We start from the raw sequence: 17834 nt of genomic DNA, 5'->3' as shown, positions 1-17834 counted from the left end.
TAAGATTTTATTTATTTATTTGACAGAGAGAGAGACAGCCAGCGAGAGAGGGAACACAAGCAGGGGGAGTGGGAGAGGAAGAAGCAGGCTCCTAGCAGAGGAGCCTGATGTGGGGCTCGATCCTGTAACGCCAGAATCATTCCCTGAGCCGAAGGCAGACGCTTAACCACTGTGCCACCCAGGCGCCTCTCTAAAATAAAATCTTAAAAAAAAGAAGAATATGCTATATTCTTCAAAAGAATGTCTTTAAAAAAATTTTTTTTAATGTTTTGCTCATTTTTTTTTCCCTTTGCAAAGTATGTATCAATTCTCTTTATTTCCAGGATCCACTTTGCCAAAGAATCTTGGACAATTCTACCTTAGCAAACTAATGGGGCTCTTAGGCCAATTTCTAGATGATAATGTGTCCTTTTTTGTGAACATGTGTATCTGGGGAACTGCTACTTATTGGATATTGGAGAGACTATAAATTCATGTACTCAAATAAATAGAAAAAATGTTTTGCAAAGACAACTGAATATAATTACAGTAACACAAAAACATAATAAGCATTAACAGCCCATTCAAGTACCACTTACTGAGCAATTACTACAGACCAGGAAGAGTGCTAAATACTCTTACATAATATCTCACTTAATTGTTGGCGAATTCTCCCAGATAGGTATTATTCTCCAGACTTCACAGTTCAAAGAATTAAAACTTAAGAGGTTAGGTAATTTGCTCATGATTATACAGTTATTTAATGTCAGGGCATGGAGATCTTAAGTACCAGAAAACATCACAACTAGCTATGTAAGAATGGTTTAACTTGACAGCACCAGTATGACTAGAAGAACAGAAAATCTTAGTGCTGAAAGTCACTTAGAGACAAAGCAGTCTGTTTGAAGAACCAGTGGCATTATCAATCCAGTCCAATAGCACCAGGGACACAACCCTTGTTTTTACTGTTGGTGCAGTGAGGGAGAGCCCATGCCATGGGCATTCTGGGGCAGCTGATTGAGAAAGGCTAAGGAAGACATATTTTAAGATCTAGGTTTTGTGTTAGGTGATTGGAAAAGGGTTTTAAAAAGCACGGCTTTGCTCTGGCTTGGACAGTATCAGAAAGTGGGGAATAATTCTATGATTGGATATTGTAGGTAGGAGAGTATGGTAGGAAGGATGAAATGAAGCTAAACCCTTAATTGAAAGAGAAACAGCACTCATATTACCTGGTATATTGGGATGTTTGGTCATTTTTGTGGTTTGGACAATATTTATGTCTTCGTGTTCAGACATGATTACACGGTGATCTTGTTTTGGCCTTGTCTGATGTCAGCGCTCTAGGAAAAGTTGTATGTCCATCAGAAGACTACCAAGATGTAGCTGTGAGTGCCAGGCGGCTACCGTAAGTCAAGGCAGCTTTTCTTTCTACCACAGGCAAGTTATTTCTCCATGGGCATGTGCTTTCTATCTAATCTTTGCATGGATTCCTTTTATTTCCTCATTTAGGTAAGAGCAAGAAACTGAATGTATACCTCTATAGCATTATATTGCCAATAATATACCATTTTAACAAAAATATCAAATTTTCTTTGAAGTATACTGCTGCTCAACAACAAATTTGTTCTTGGCATTCGTTTTGATTTTCATGCATAAAATACTGTTTTGAAATTCAAGAGGCAATTGTGTGTGAAAATTAAAGAAAATCTGTTATAATGTAACAGCTGGAAGGCGAAAAATTATTCTAGAATCTACTGAAATAATATGTAAAAGGCAAAAATACAGAATGTATGAAGATACAGGATTTATGTTTAAAATTTGGTATTCCTTTTTATAAAAGATTATCTTAAGAAATTCAACCTAGTTATAAAAAAAATCACAATTTAGAAAATGAAAATTCCCTCACTTCTATTCCTCAGAGAAAATCATTATTAATAAACATTTTGTTGACTATGTAATACATATATGTATGTATTTATACCTACCAATATAAAAAGGAATCGCAAAATCCATACTAGTATAAATTTTCACATATGGACCATATCCAATGGAATCCTATTTTGTTACATTAGAGATTATTGATAAAATTCTTTATTGATTAGGTTTAATTAGGTCTTTTGTCCAATTTTCACTAATAAAGATAGTGCTTTACTGATTAGATATACATCTTTGTATATTTGCCTAATTACTTTTTAGAAGTTGAATTGCTGGATTACAACAATTATATTTTGGAATTTACTGTCAGATTTCACCCCAGAAATGTCAGACATGTAAGAGAGTGTGTATATCTTCATATACTAGTGTTTTGTAAGTATATTTGTAAGTACTAATATTTGTGAAGATTTGGGTACCAAAAAATCCAAATGGCCAATGGCCACATACACCCACATCTGCTGGTTTTGCTTTTGTAGGGAAATACTTGCTGAGAAAGGAACAATAGTAGGTGTAGAACTGCCCATATCCCCTCTTACCTTGGTCTTATTGCCTCCTCGCAGTCCAAGGTGATGGTCAGCAATGTGGCAGGAAAGAGTATCAGCTCAGGGAGACACACCCTGACCCATGGACTATGTGGCCATAAGTTTGTAATTAGGGGAAGCACCAACACTTCCTCTGGTGGGATCAGGACCTGGGCTACAGTAGCTATATGATATGTCAGAACTTTAACACCAGTCCCACCCTGCCTCTTTCTGATGTCTCTTTCATGTGTTTGGGGTTGAAGCTTTGCATTACAGGTAGCTACCAGATCAAGATTCTGATAGGATTTGCCACACCAGCTTCTATGGCTGTGTAAATACCAGTCCTTACCCTGGTAGGTAGGACTAGGGCTCATTTCCTCGGGTTGATCAGGACTGATTAAGCACTAGATGATACCCATGTTTCCATGGAGCTTTGCAGGAGTGGGTGGAGATTGACTTTTTCTGGATAGCTAGGGGGCACAGAACAGCCTGGGAAAAATTAACCCTTACCTTCAATATTGTCAATGATAAATAACATCTCATTATTAAAATTTCCATTCCTTTGATTTATTCCCTCATATATTTTTTTTAAAGATTTATTTATTTATTTTAGAGAGAGGGAGAGAGAGGGAAGGGGAGAGAGAGAGCATGTGTGTGCCCAAGCACAAGTGGGGGAGGGGCAAATGGGGAGAGAATCTCGAGCAGAATCCCCTCTGAGTGTGGATCGCAATGCAGGATTCAATCTCAGGACCCTGACAGCACAGCCTATGCTGAAACCAAGAGTCGGTGCTCAACCGATTGAGCCACCCAGGCAGCCTGGGTGGTCATATATTTAAATCACTATCTGATTGCATTGTTCCTTTGCTACTTTTTCCTCTTATTGCCTATAGTCCAAGCCACTATCCTGCAATGATCTCCTACCCTGCCACCCTACTTTCATTCCCGTAGCTCTATCTAGACTTCCATTTCTACAGAGTAACCCGAGAGACCTCTTTCTCCTCTCATCGTCAGGGTTTCTCTACTTCAGCCCTATTGCCATTCTGGAAAGGAAGATTCTTTGTTGTTGATGGCTGTCCTGTGCATTGTAGGATGTTTGACAGCATCTCTTGTCTGTACCCACTAATGTCAATATCAAACCCTCAGTTGTGACAACCCACAACTTTTACAGACATTGCCAAATGTACCTTGGGGGCAAAATTATCCCTGATTGAGAACTACCGCTAAGGGCTTTCTCCTTTACACTCTGATAAAATCCCAGTTCTTTTTAACCTGTGCTGATCACATATCCCTTCATTCTCTCCTTATTCATTCTGTTCGAGCACCCCTGGCCTCCTTGGTTTTCTATGAATGCATCAATCTCTCCTTTTTCAAGGTCTATTTGCTTGCTCTTCCATGTGCCTTAAATTCTGTTCCCTCCAAATCAATTCATGGTTCACTCCCATTTCAACCGTCTCTGCTAAAATGTCAACAGAGGTGTTTTCCCTGATCACTCTGTATAAAAGGCCCTTTTATTTTTAATCCTTCTTTACCCCTGATGTTTCATGTAATTGTCCCTATCTGCCATTTTATTACATAAATCACTTTATCATTTGTCTCTCTCATGAAAATATAAGCTCCATAGGAAATGTTGTCTTCTTCATGCCTATTCAACTATAATGCGGCACCTGGTAGCTATTGAGTAAGTAGTTATAGAATCAATAAATGGAAAGAAGTAGACAAGCAATGAATTCCTTTTTATATTACCAACTCCAAAAGGAATAACTGACAAAAATATTATTTCCAAACCATGACTCAGAGAGTAGTTCATAATAATAAAATCACCTCTCCTTACCCCTCAGCTAATCCTAATGCCAAAATATTCCTGCCAGTCTATCTTTTCTGATCATAGAATTGCATTTCAATAGAGTGTTTCAGTTATAAATACTTATACTTCTGGCATATGCAGTAAGAGTAAGGAAGAGCTAGGTTTGCAAACAGAAGTAGATAATAGCATTTCATTGTTAATCTAGTACTGACAGAAAGTTTCCAGGACAATTTATTTAAACCTGCAGAATATTAGGTTGCTTTCAAATCTAGTAATAATTTATTCATTGAAAGATTTTTAGCATAATCATTTCTTCCTGTTCATCCTCCTGTTTAAATGATTTCAGCTCATTTAAAATTATGATACATTCTATAAAAATTAGTTTTATGGAACTAACTGCAAATGATAAGCACACAGTCTTATTCATGCTTATGAGATTAATTGGTCATTTTATCATTAAAAATAAAGTTTTGGGGGTACCTGGGTGTCTCGGTTAAGTGTCTGCCTTCAGCTCAGGTCATGATCCCGGGGTCCTTGGATTGAGCCCCACATCTGGCTCCCTGCTCAGTGGGGAGCCTGCTTCTCCCTCTCCCTCTGCTGCTTTCCCTGCTTGTGCTCTCTGTCAAATAAATAAAATTTTTAAAAAATTTAAAAAATTAAAATTTTGCAACCAAATTTATTTTATGTATACTTTTCATTGAAAGTCACCTTCCTATTTTCTTCAGGATAATAACTTAAGGACTAAAAAGAAATAATCGATTTGATGCAACAAAGCTGTAACAGTTAATACTCAGATTTAAAATTTGAGTTCTAAATTTATATGCTTCTCAATGAAGTAGAGAAACCCAACAATATATTCTATATGCACTCTTTTAAAAATGCTATTTGCTGTGATTAAACAATATATTTGAGAATGTATAAATTATACTTTCTTCCACTTAAGCACGATCAATCTTAGTATGACTAGTGCATGACAACGTGACATTTTACACCTCTTGATGTGATTTGTAAGAAATACATGTCTCTAATGTAGTATAGTCTTGCTTAAAATGTCTGGACTTAATCCAATCATGAGGAGTTAACAAACCAATCCAGAATTCGGCACATTTTACAACAGAACTGGCCTGGATCCTTTAAAACAATACTAGGAAAAACAGAACTAAATTTAAAAGGTAGATTGGGGCTTTTCTACTGTTACATAGTAAAAGAAACTAAAGACCTGTAACAGCTAAATGCTGTGTAGGAACTTCAGTTAGAGCTCATGGATCTTATTACCTAAAATAAAGAAATGAATGAATGATGGGTGATTAAATAACTATTAAAATCTATGTCTTGTGCAACTGAGGAAATGTATGAGCTGTATGAACTGCATATGTTATGATATTTTTTGTATTAGTAATAATTAGGTTAATTTAGAAGACTGCTATATTATTTGTAGATGAATACCAAAGATGAAGTATCATGATGTCAGCAACTCAAGTTCAAATGATTCAACCAAAAATAGTAAGGGGTGTGGATATGTGTGTATATGCAGAGAAAGAGAGCAAAAAAATGGCAAAATTGGCAAACTATGAGGGAATTTATGTGAAGGATATGCATATATTTTTTGATTTAAGTCTTTCAATTTCTCTGCAGATTCAAAAACTTAACAATAAAAAAGTTGAGCAGCAATAATCTGTTTTCTAAAAAATAGCACTATCATTTATTTTTGTACGTCTCCAAATGTTATATAAGTTCATACCAACAGTGGTGGCAGGAAGCTCTCAGTAAAGGTGGATTCTAGAGGTAGATCACTCCCCAAAACCCTATCTCTGGTGAGAAGAGGATTATTTATAGTCCCTGGCATGCTGGGGGGGGGGGGGGCGGAAAAGGGACTCTAGATTTAGGATTATAGATTTAGATAGCTGTTGAATGTCATTATTCATTAAAGACAGAAAATGATAAACTCATACCAAAAAAATAAGGTATGAGACTGAGATGGCTATCTCAGAAGTATTTAAAGAGACATTCATCTCCTGTAGCTAGAGGGTAGAAAGAGCTGAAGAGCTTAAGACCAGAACATAATGGTAGCAGAACTTCAAAGAATGCTTAAATTCTCAGCCCAGTCAAGACTCTTAAAGTGTAAGGGCCATGATATAGAATGGATAGGACCCAGAGACTTAGAATGAGCCTCTCAGGGTAGATATATTTGAGAATTATAAGTCCTCAGATTTCTCTAAACCCTCAAAACCTACAGTAGTGGTCCATTTCCCCCAGTGGAACAGAGCCCCCTCCCCATTTATCCTGCTTGAAAAATTTGCAGAGACTTCAAGTTATGCAGGTGCCTTATAAGGAATGTTCGCCCCTCTGAGGGGTTCTTATCTCCCCCTCCAGCCATCGGACTCATAATTAGGGTCAAATATCTGTATCACCCTTATAGGAAAGTGTCAGGCCTCTAATGTTAGGAAAATAATTAGACAGCAAAGAAGTTACTGCACTTGGCTACTTTATGACAGCAGGAAGTGGGAGGGTGTCTACAAGTGAATCCTGAGAGTTCTGGATTGAGAGGATGGGATATAAATATGAACAAGGAAAAGTTTATTGATATAGGACAGTCTCGTAAGAAACTGAATTTAGTACTGGGCAAGAACATCAGGCACAGATCTAATACACCGATAGAGTGGCCCTTAGAATCTTAGAAAAGTAAAGATACCAGAACAGCTGTCACAGACTATGAAAAAGGGATCAAAAGTCTCAGAAGTGGGCGTACTGGCATGAATGGACTCTATACACCAGAAATCGGGGGATTTCTATGTTTACTATGTTCTTCAGGGGAACTAGTTCATTTATCAAGACAATAAGGAATGCAGTGTTGAGCGAGCCCTGACAGCACTGCAAGGCTCAGAGGTGGATATCCTTTGTAGATCAAAGCTAATGATTGGCAATACTCCCCCCCCCCCAAAAAAAAAACAGACTCCCAAGCCACCTAGGATCTTGTCAGAAGCAGGATAAGCATATTGGGCAACAAGATTGGAATGGCAGTTGGCGTGCTAATCTATAGGACCTATAGAGATGGTTAATAGAGCAAGGTGTTCATAGTAGCAAGGTAGATGAACATCCAATATTACTGCTTAATAAATATGTCTAAAAGACTCAGGTTCACTGTCCTATGCAAAGCCTTTTGCCTACTTTCCAGATCTGAACCAGGTTTGAGAGCAGATCCAAAGACTGAAGGAAGGGCCAGGCACCCATGGAAGAGTCTGCAAAAACTACTATCATGTATATAGTACTGATTCCTATAGCCCTTCCCTGAAGGGACCTATGGCCCATCATGTAACTACAGGACTGTTGGACACAATGCCATGATGCTGATTCCCAGGAACATAAAGCACTTGAGGATATGGTGTCAGGTGGAATCCTGACCGAGGTTTGTCTCAGAGTGGCTCTACTAGGTCCATGGACCTACCAAGGGCTCAATTCTTAAAAATATAATTGGAATGGTCATAGTTAATATTCATCAGAGCCCTCACACTTGTTCCTTACTTTGTAAAATAAGAGCTATTTTACTTTACTGGCTTATGTTTAAAAAAAAAAAAAAGATGCATCATGGAAATGGCAATGGACTACTGCAAATTTAACCAAGACGTATCCTAAATTGTAGCTGCTGGGGTGGGTATAGTCCATTTATTAGTGTTTATTAACATACCTTCAGGGATGTAGTATTCAATTATTGATCTGGTTAAATGCATTCTTTTCTGAACTGATCAAAAAGGAGACTCAAAGGTGGTTTTCATCAACATGGCTAAGCGACCATACATATTCATGGACTGGCCCCAGGACTATGTTAATTCTATAGTTTTCTATCACAATCTAGTGCTAATGGGACTGAACCACCTGCAGTCTGCGGAATGTGATATTGTCCCACTATATTGTTATTATATTTGTTTGGAGTTTTGGAGCATCATCTACCTCTAGAGTCCATGTTTACTGAGAGCTCTCAGGCACAACTCTCGGTAAAAACTCTTAGATCAGTATTAGTCTCCCAGGGCTGTCAGAACAAAATTTCAGGAATTTACAAAGTCAAGTGACTGGTTGGAAATAGGAGTATTTAAATAGGAACTAAACCTTTGTCCTTTTTTTGTTCTTAGAACGAGAATTAGTTGTTCTTAATCTCTATAAAACATATGCTATCTAAACAGTAAATGCTACTGCCAAACTGCAATTTCTCACCTACTAATTCACATATTAACCGGTCTGCTTTTTCCTCAAATAATCGTTTCAACTAGAAATCAGTATCAACTGTGTTTAACTGGAGCATCCCAATCCCATGCAGACAAACAGATTGTATTGTTCTCTTTCCTTTCCCGAAGAAAGAGTGAGAAAGAAAATTAAAATATAAAATATTTCAAGGAAGCAGGAAGAACCGAAAACTGTTCAACAAGCCTTCCTGTTTAAAAGAGTGGAGCACTTAAAATTCTTACATGGGATTGGTTGGATCCAGAAGTCTACAAACTTCTTCCTCTCTTTTTTCACTTTCAACAAGTCTGTAACCCAACTTTCTCAGCCTAACTTAAATGAGAGATGGTACTAAAACTAGGTTTTAAATGTAATCATTATCAGAGTTTAAGATTATATTATCATCACTGCTGAAAACTAGTAAGTAGGTGACATGTATCATTGCATGCAATAAGTAGGTTAATGCATCATCGATTTTGGAGTTAAACTTAACCAATGTCAAGGATGCTGACCGTGTTCAAGGAAGCAGGTATAGGAAGAAATGTAAACTTACTCCTCGCAGTGAGAAACTGAACTTTCAGACAGACGGAACAGTTCTGATAGCGACACCTACTATGTGGGAAGCCACATTATCACAAGGTGAGTTGATAAAGCAGCTGACACCCCGTCCTTCTGAATCAATCACCACTAGCTGGTTCTCCCTGTTCCTGCATTTTCTAAAGCTTTTATCACTCGCCACACCTTTTTCTTATCTTTTATCCAGATATAGTAATACTGTCAGTAAGTTTACACCCTAGTTTTAACTGGCCAGGAAATCATTTAAGAAGAGATTTTTAAGTTTTATTAACTCTAAGAATTCCTTTTGTTTCCAAAACTTTCTTCTCAGCTTATTGTCTATCAAATATATCCCAGTAATTGCTATTTTGGAGATATTTAAGGGAAAATAGAAGAGAAGAAATACATATCATGAGCATCCACTTGAATTGAGACTGATTTAAACTGACCATAAAAAGTTCTAATTCTTTAACGCATGTAGTAAATGTCATGCCTATTTTTCCTCTTAACTCTAAATTCACTTAAAAATAAATCTCTTAACTGTACAGTATCTTTAAAGGTATTTTCTCTACAGAACGGCCTTTGACTTCCCATCACAGGAAATATCTTCTTGTCCATTTTCCTGTGGCAGTTCAGTAGAAAAAGATCTGTCTTCTAAATTTTTAAAAATTCTACTTGCAGGAGCAAAACTGTTCATTTTGCAGCAACATAACATTACCCTCCTTCAGGAGAAATTAAGCACAGTGGAAAACCTAAGTGTATTTCAGGCCCAAGCAAATAAGTCCTTTTCTAAAGCTGCATGAAGCCAACATTTTTAACTTGAGTAAAAAATGCTCTAAAGTTTTCTCCTTCCCAGAAAACCCCTAATCCATTTTTAGAAATTGACTGTCCATATTACAGGTACAAAAGGCTCAAAAAGAAAATGATGAACTCTCTATTAATTTTTCCATTGACTTTGGGTGCAAAGGTAAGCAGGGATTATTTCCCTCAAAATAATTAACAGTCTTAAATTAGCCACAGTGAAATGAAATGTATATTTACTAGGTTTTAAATCAAGAGTTGGGTTCAATTATCTAGTAAATGACACTGAGAGTTAAATTATCAGAACCTCAGTTTACTCATCTATAAAATGAGGGTAAAATATGCTAATGCTAAGCATAATCTGTAAGAATTAGATAACATAGGTGCCATATAATAATATACAGCACAGGGCTTGCTTGACTCACGGTAATCACACACTGAAAGTTCATGAGCTTGCTCATATCTCTTCACACAGGTATGTTGATTTTTTTGTATTTTCATGTGATATTAGCAACTTGCCTGGATTTGGAACTCATTAATAACCCTTTCAGCAACCATGGTTTGGATAGCTGTACCATGACGTTATTTTATTATTTTTTTTAAGATTTTAAGGATTTAAGATTTATTTAGAGAGAGCACGAGCATGGGGAGGGGCAGAGGGAAATGGAGAGAGAGAATCTCAAGCAGGTTCCATGCCCAAAGCAGACACAGGGCTCAATCTCTCAACCCTGAGATCACAACCTGAGCTGAAATCAAGAGTCAGATGCCTAACCGACTGAGCAACCCAAGAGACCCAACTGTGCCAGGACATACTAACCTCAGTTGAAACTAGCAAATTTCCTGGCTTCGATGCAAAGCATTTTAACTCATATTACTATTAAGAATAGCCAAAAGTATATTACTTGAATTTTTGCTTTTACTTTTTAAATAAAAGATTAAATTTCCTTAGCAAATAAATGCTAATTATTGCTTAATATTACTGTTATTTTAAAATGTCTTTGGGGAGAAGAAGAGATAAAAGGAGATTATTAATGTTTCTTTTGCCTCCAAAGGTGCTATGTCACTGAATTAGCTTATAATTTTGTTATTAGTCATAATTTGCTATCCCAGCTCTTATGCTTCTGACAATACTTATAAAAATTTCAATTTAGTCAATTTCACAGAGATTTATTATCATATAGCGTGTATGTGTGTGCAGGCTTATGGTTGCATGAAGCAGAATGCCTCACAATCAGAATTACACAACTTGAATTTCCTGAAACCTCAATTTTTAACAGATATACATTATTGTTATAAAAATTCCCACTCTATATACCAATGAAATTTAATATCCAAATCAAATAATGTACTGCATATTTATACCTGTTTTGTATATCCCATATAAGGTTTCTTTTATCATATATTATTTTTTTAAATGATTCTTACTCTTCCTGACATGAGATTACCCCTTTTCACTGACAACACTGCCTGATGCAGGAAGAAAAGGACAAAACTATAGATTCTATATTTCTATAAGCTAACGGTTGTTTTTTGCATTCTCTCCAACCCCTCCTCGAAATGGAGGAGAAAATTGTTGCTGGATTGCCTCTTTGTTATTTCTTGCCCTATATAATACATCAAGTCATGAATACTTTGATCACTGAATTTACTCTGGGTAATAACAAGAAAAGAGTAACAAGGTTCTGAATTATAATGAGAATATGACCAGGAATGAAATTTATTTTTGATAATTTTTAGTTTTATTTCCCAATAAATTTGATATTTGTTGTAAAGCACTTAAAGAGATTGCATAAATTAACATATATTAAATATTCCCTTTATAAAATTTCTTGGAATATTAAAAATATTAACTCTCTAATACTAAAATATCTAGATCTAATATTAGTGATGACAGATACTACTGGAAATGTAAAATGGTGCTTATTTTCTTTTGACAAAAAGACTTCAGAAGTTTTAAATACAGTTTTCCCTCTCTATGCAACCTTACCCGGTATAATGATAAGTTTTCCTCATATAGAAATGCTCTAGCCATTTCCTGTGTTTAAAATAATATTGAAAAAGAACAAAGTTGGAGGACTGACACTACCTAACTTCAAGATTTACTATAAAGCTAAAGTAATAAAAAGTGTGGTATTGTTGAAAGAATAGACAAATAGATCAGTAGAACAGAACAGAGAGCCCAGAAATAGAACCACATTAGTCCATTCATCTTGGACAAAAGAGCAAAGATATTATTATGAAGAGACAGTCTTTTCGACAAATGATGCTTAACTGGATATATACATGCAAATATATAGACACAAAGACCTTATAGCCCTCACAAAAATTAATTCAAAATGGATCATAGAGCTAAATGTTAATATGCAAAACCATCAAGCTTCTAGAAGAAAATCTAGACAAACTTAGATACAGTGATGACTTTTTAGATAACTAGCAAAGGCATGATTCATGAAAGAAATATTTGATAACCAGGACTTCAATAATTAAAGACATTTTCAAAAACAAAATATGTAAAATCTCATTATAATTCAGCACTACGGGTGAATGTTTGGAATCGATTTTGATGATGTGGAACACTAAGCATGAATCCCAATTAAGCAAAATCTATTCCCCAAAACAGAATTCCAGTCTTCTCATTAGTAGACTTGTATTTAAAAAGATTTAAAAAGTTATGCTCAATTATTATTACTCGAACTATCATTTGAACTTCATCAACTAAAATATTGTGGAATTAAAAAAAAAACAAACCCTCTTTCTACACACAGTATTCCTTTCTCTTTTGTCTCACTGCTTCTTAAAGTTTTTTGTGGGGGAATGGGTTGGTTTTTTGTTGTTATTGTTTGTTTTTTTTATTTTCATCTCCATGACTTATTTTATAACTGGAAGTTTGTACCTCTTAATCCTCTTCAAAGAGAGGTCTTTTTTCTCCTCCCTAGTCACACTCAACCTCATACTTCTGTCTTTCATCACACTGACCTGGTACCTGACAAAGTCTTGGGGACCCTACCACTCTTCCACTACAGCCAGTGGATATTGCCAGCCTTATTTCATTTGCTGTATCATAAGCATTCTTCTCCTTAAATGGCCTTCTTCCTGTGGCCCCCTCAATATCCACGTCCTTCCTGCTGCTTCTCAGGCTTCTCAAGAACAGATTAGATGATGGCAATGAGGTTGTGGGATGCCAGGATAGACTTGATAGGCAAACATAATAGGGAAGAGGAAATGCACTAGGAGAAACTGGTCTTAATCAAGCTTTTATAAAGGAGACTATTTCTTCTTTTACTAGACCAGTAACTAATTGGAGGCCTAAATAAATCTAACAGAGGATAAGAAGCAAAATCTGAGAGTATCTGTCAGAATCACAAACACAAGGAAAATTGCCTTAAAGTCACAAATAGGGCCCATAGTACCAGTTCTTGGGGAAGACATCCTTCAAAGACTGAGGAAGTCATAACAAGAGGTTATAAAACATCAAGCAGAACTGTGAAAGGAAAAGAATATCAGCATAACATTCTCAATGTATTATTAGATAAAATTTTAATAATAATACAGTCATTGAATTTATGTCTCTAGCTTGGATCGCTTCCTTGAACTCTAGATTTATATCAGGTGAACTACTTATATTTCCCTTAGGTATCAAACAGGCACCTCACTTTTAACATCTCCTAAACAGAATATCTCATCCCATCAATGCCGATAACGTCGCCCTCAGTCTTCATCGTTGTTAGTTGATCAGACAAAATCATTAGATACAGGGGCACCTGGGTGGCACAGCGGTTAAGCGTCTGCCTTCGGCTCAGGGCGTGATCCTGGCGTTATGGGATCGAGCCCCACATCAGGCTCCTCCGCTATGAGCCTGCTTCTTCCTCTCCCACTCCCCCTGCTTGTGTTCCCTCTCTCGCTGGCTGTCTCTATCTCTGTGGAATAAATAAATAAAATCTTTAAAAAAAAAAAAAAGTATATGACTACATTTAAAAAAAAAATCATTAGATACAGCCTCAGCTCTTTTTTTTTTTTTATACCCTATATCCAATCTCTCAGCAAGGCCTATTGACTATGCATTCAAAATGTGTCTAGAATTTAGCCACTTCTCTTCATCTCCACTGCTGTCATTCTGGTCAAAACCTGGATGACTACAGTTGCTCCTAAGTGCTTTTTCTCCTTCCACCTTTACACCCACATAATTCATCCTTAGCAGAGGAGCCAGATTGAAGCTTTGAAAGCAGATCATGACACTCCTCTGCTCAAAACCCTCCAGTCCCTGCTGTCACTTCCACACAGGGATAGGAAGAAGTGAAACAAAATTTATGAAACAAAATTGTTAAGCATTTTACCTATATCTACAAAAGGCAAAACACCTGCATATTCTTTGACCCAGTACCTCCACTCCCAGTATATAACCAATACAAATGTGTACAAAACATTCAAGAATACACATAGCACCATTAATAGCTCTAAACTGAAAAAAAGACACAAATAGCCACCTATAGCAGAACATGTTCCTGAATTGGGGAACATGGTGATTTATGTCACTCACTATGAGAGATTTTACAAGAGAAACATTAGACATGCAAGAAAAGAAAAAAGAAAGCACTAAATTCCAGAAAATAGCAGCTGCCTTAGAAGTGTTAGAAAAAGAAAGACACCAACTTAAGAAGCATATCAAAGTATTAGAAATTCAACTGAGCCATCTCACCAGTATCAGAAGTCATGGGGAATAGCAGAAGGGAATAGCAAAACAAAATACTTAAGTAAGTTCACTTAAGTAAAGTAGTGCAGAAAAAATGTACCATACAGAAAACATGTACCATAAACACATAGCTTAAAGACCTGGAATGTAAACACATCCAAGAAAACAGTGTGTGAGAAGAACATGGCAGAATTATTGGTCCTCAGAAAGTACCTAAGGCTTCAGATACTTCAATGGAGCTGTAGCAGCAGTTCAGGATTCTGGTGACGTTTGGGACGATCTCCACTCGGGAGAAATGTGGGAGCAGGAAGGAAATCTTCTTGAGGGATTAGGTTTCACAGTTCTAAGCAAGCTGTTGTGCAGCAAGGGGATTCCACTGTGCCACTGTGTCTGAAGACACAAGACATTCATAAAACACAACGGAGACCTGGTGACCAGCAAAGCCCACTCTCGGTATCACAACAAGCAGCCAGAAGTAGGCAGCTCGATGAGGAAATGGGAGAGAAAGCCATCTCTAAAAAGATCTGGTAACTGAGGTGGCCACCACTGAAATGTCTAAACATCAATAAAGCAGATGCTATTCTTTCACAGCAAAAAAGAGCATGCAGATGGCTTTTTCCTCTACATTTAATTGCTAATACAAAATTATCCTCTTGATGAGATATTTCCCTACACTGAGTATAAGTTCACTGGGCAGGGACTCCAGACATCTGCTCGGGCTGAACACAGAAACTTTTATCCTTTATTCCCCTGCTCCTCTCCCCAGCGCATTCTTAAAATCACCAACGATAAAAGCAATACAGCTGTCATGGGTGCTAGGGAGAGAAGAATGGAACTGGGGAGAAGAGTGTTTATGTGAATATTTCAGGCAGAATCACGAAGCCATAATTTTTATACCTTAAACCAGAAATAGTGGAATATGAATAAGCATTGCAGTATTTCAGAATTTTATTATACGTTACCACTCAGCTGCCATACAGAAGTAAACATCAATATTTTACAAGCTAAATAACTCCAGATTATGACAGTGATAAACTAATAGCCTGTTGTCCATAGTAATATCACAAAGCAATTGCCACATGAGCTGTTTCTCTTTGCCTTTTACTTTTATACTTAGAACAAGTTGATTACCCAAATGAATGTGAATCTTAACTGACCATTTGAAAGTTTTTTGAAAACCTATATAATAGCAAGGAAATAAAATCTCAGTTTTTTTCTAACCATTCTGAAAATAAATAAAACCTAACATTATAGGTTTTGGCTATTAGAGATTAGAAACCTTCAATTTTTCATTTGAAACACTAATTTGAAGATAGCTGTTTTCTTAATATTATATTTCACACTCACATATAAATTTGTACTCATAATCATTACAGGAAAGAAACTCTTAGAAATTACTTTGATATCCAAAATAAGATATGCCTTTATCTGAAAAGATAAACAAAATTGATAAACCACACTCATAAAGAAAAAAGAGAAAGGACCCAAATAAAATCAGAAATGAGAGAGAAGTAACAACTGATGTCATAAAAATACAAAGGATTATAAGAGAATGCTGGGAAAAATTGTATGTCAACAAATGGGACATCCTAGGAGAAATGGATAAATTCCTAGAAACATACGATCTTCCCAAATTGGATCAGGAAGAAATAGAAAATCTGAATAGACTGATTAAAAGTAATGAAATTGAAATGATAATCAAAAAACTACCAAACTACAAAAGTCCAGGACCAGATGGATTCACATGTGAAATCTACCAAACATTTCAAGAAAAATTAATATCTATTCTTCTCAAACTATTCAAAAAAAAAAAAAAAACCAGAGAGGAAGGAAAGCTTCCAAATACCTTCTACAAGGCCAGGATTGCCCTGATACCAAAACCAGACAAAGACACCACACCCCAAAAGAAAACCATAGGCCAATATTTCTGATTAATGTAGATGCAAAAATCCTCAACAAAATATTAGCAAACTGCATACAACAATACATTAAAAGTATCAGGCATCATAATCAAGTGGGATTTATTCCAGAAGCGCAAGGATGGTTCAATATTCACAAATCAATGTGATATCCCACATCAACAAGATGGATAAAAAAATATATGACCTCGGGGCGCCTGGGTGGCACAGCGGTTAAGCGTCTGCCTTCGGCTCAGGGCGTGATCCCGGCGTTATGGGATCGAGCCCCATATCAGGCTCTTCTGCTATGAGCCTGCTTCTTCCTCTCCCACTCCCCCTGCTTGTGTTCCCTCTCTCACTGGCTGTCTCTATATCTGTCCAATAAGTAAATAAAATCTTTAAAAATATATATTTATGACCTCAACAGATGAAGAAAAATCATTTGACAAAATTCAACATCCATTCGTGATTAAAAAACCTCTCAGTAAAGTGAACATACCTGAACATAATAAACGAGATATATATATATATATATATAAAACCCAGGGCTAACACCTTAATGTTGAAAAATGAGAGTTTATCCTCTAAAATCAAGAACAAGACAAAGATGTCCACTCTAACCACGTTTATTCAACACAGTGCTACATATCCTAAGTACAGCTATCAGACAAGAAAAAGAAATAAGAGGCATCCATATTGTTAACAAAGAAGAATACTGTCCTATTGTAGATGACAAGATACTATTCATAGAAAATCCAAAAGACTCCAACAACAACTGCAAGAAGTAATAAATGAATTTGGTAAAGTTGCAGAATATAAAATTAGTACCCAGAAATCAGTAGCATTTCCGTACACTCATAGCAAAGTAGCAAAAGGAGAAATTAAGAAAACAATTCTATTTATAATTGCACCAAAAATAATAAAATATCTAGGAATAAACTTAACCAAGTGCTGATAGACCTATACTCTGAAAACTATAAAACAATAATGAAAGAAATTGAAGATGACACAAACAAATGGAAAGATATTCCATGCTCTTGGATTAGAATATTGTTAAAATTCCATATTACTCAAAGATCACCTACAGGTTCAATGCAATCCCTATCAAAATACTAATAACATTTTTCACAGAACTACAACAAATAATGCTAAAATTTATATGGAACCACAAAAGACCCCAAATAGCAAACACAATCTTGGGAAAGAACAAAGCTGAAGGTAATAAAATCCCAGATTTCAAGATATACCACAAAGCAGTAGTAATAAAAACACTATTGTACTGGCATAAAAATGTACTCATAGATCAATAGAACAAAATAGAGAGCCCAGAAATACACCCATAATTATATGGTGAATTAACGTATGACAAAGGAGGTAAAGAAAGAAAATGCGGAAAAGACAGTCTCTTTAATAAATGGTGCTAGGAAAACTGGAAA

The 17834-nt window shown here is 36.2% G+C and overlaps 1 protein-coding gene across 1 annotated transcript in view; it reads right to left on the bottom strand.

The window, feature by feature from the left end:
* The window catches only part of NPFFR2 (neuropeptide FF receptor 2), a 247594-nt gene that overhangs the window by 100074 nt on the left and 129686 nt on the right, over positions 1-17834 (bottom strand). The window contains exon 2 of the mRNA XM_026509997.4: positions 4720-4858. The gene's annotated coding sequence lies outside the window, so the exon portion shown is untranslated. The remainder of the gene's footprint in view (positions 1-4719; positions 4859-17834) is intronic.

Source organism: Ursus arctos, unplaced genomic scaffold (assembly GCF_023065955.2).
Source record: "Ursus arctos isolate Adak ecotype North America unplaced genomic scaffold, UrsArc2.0 scaffold_9, whole genome shotgun sequence".
Taxonomy (NCBI): domain Eukaryota; kingdom Metazoa; phylum Chordata; class Mammalia; order Carnivora; family Ursidae; genus Ursus; species Ursus arctos.
The sequence above is the reverse complement of the archived record's forward strand: the minus strand, read 5'-3'. Positions and strand labels throughout refer to the sequence as shown.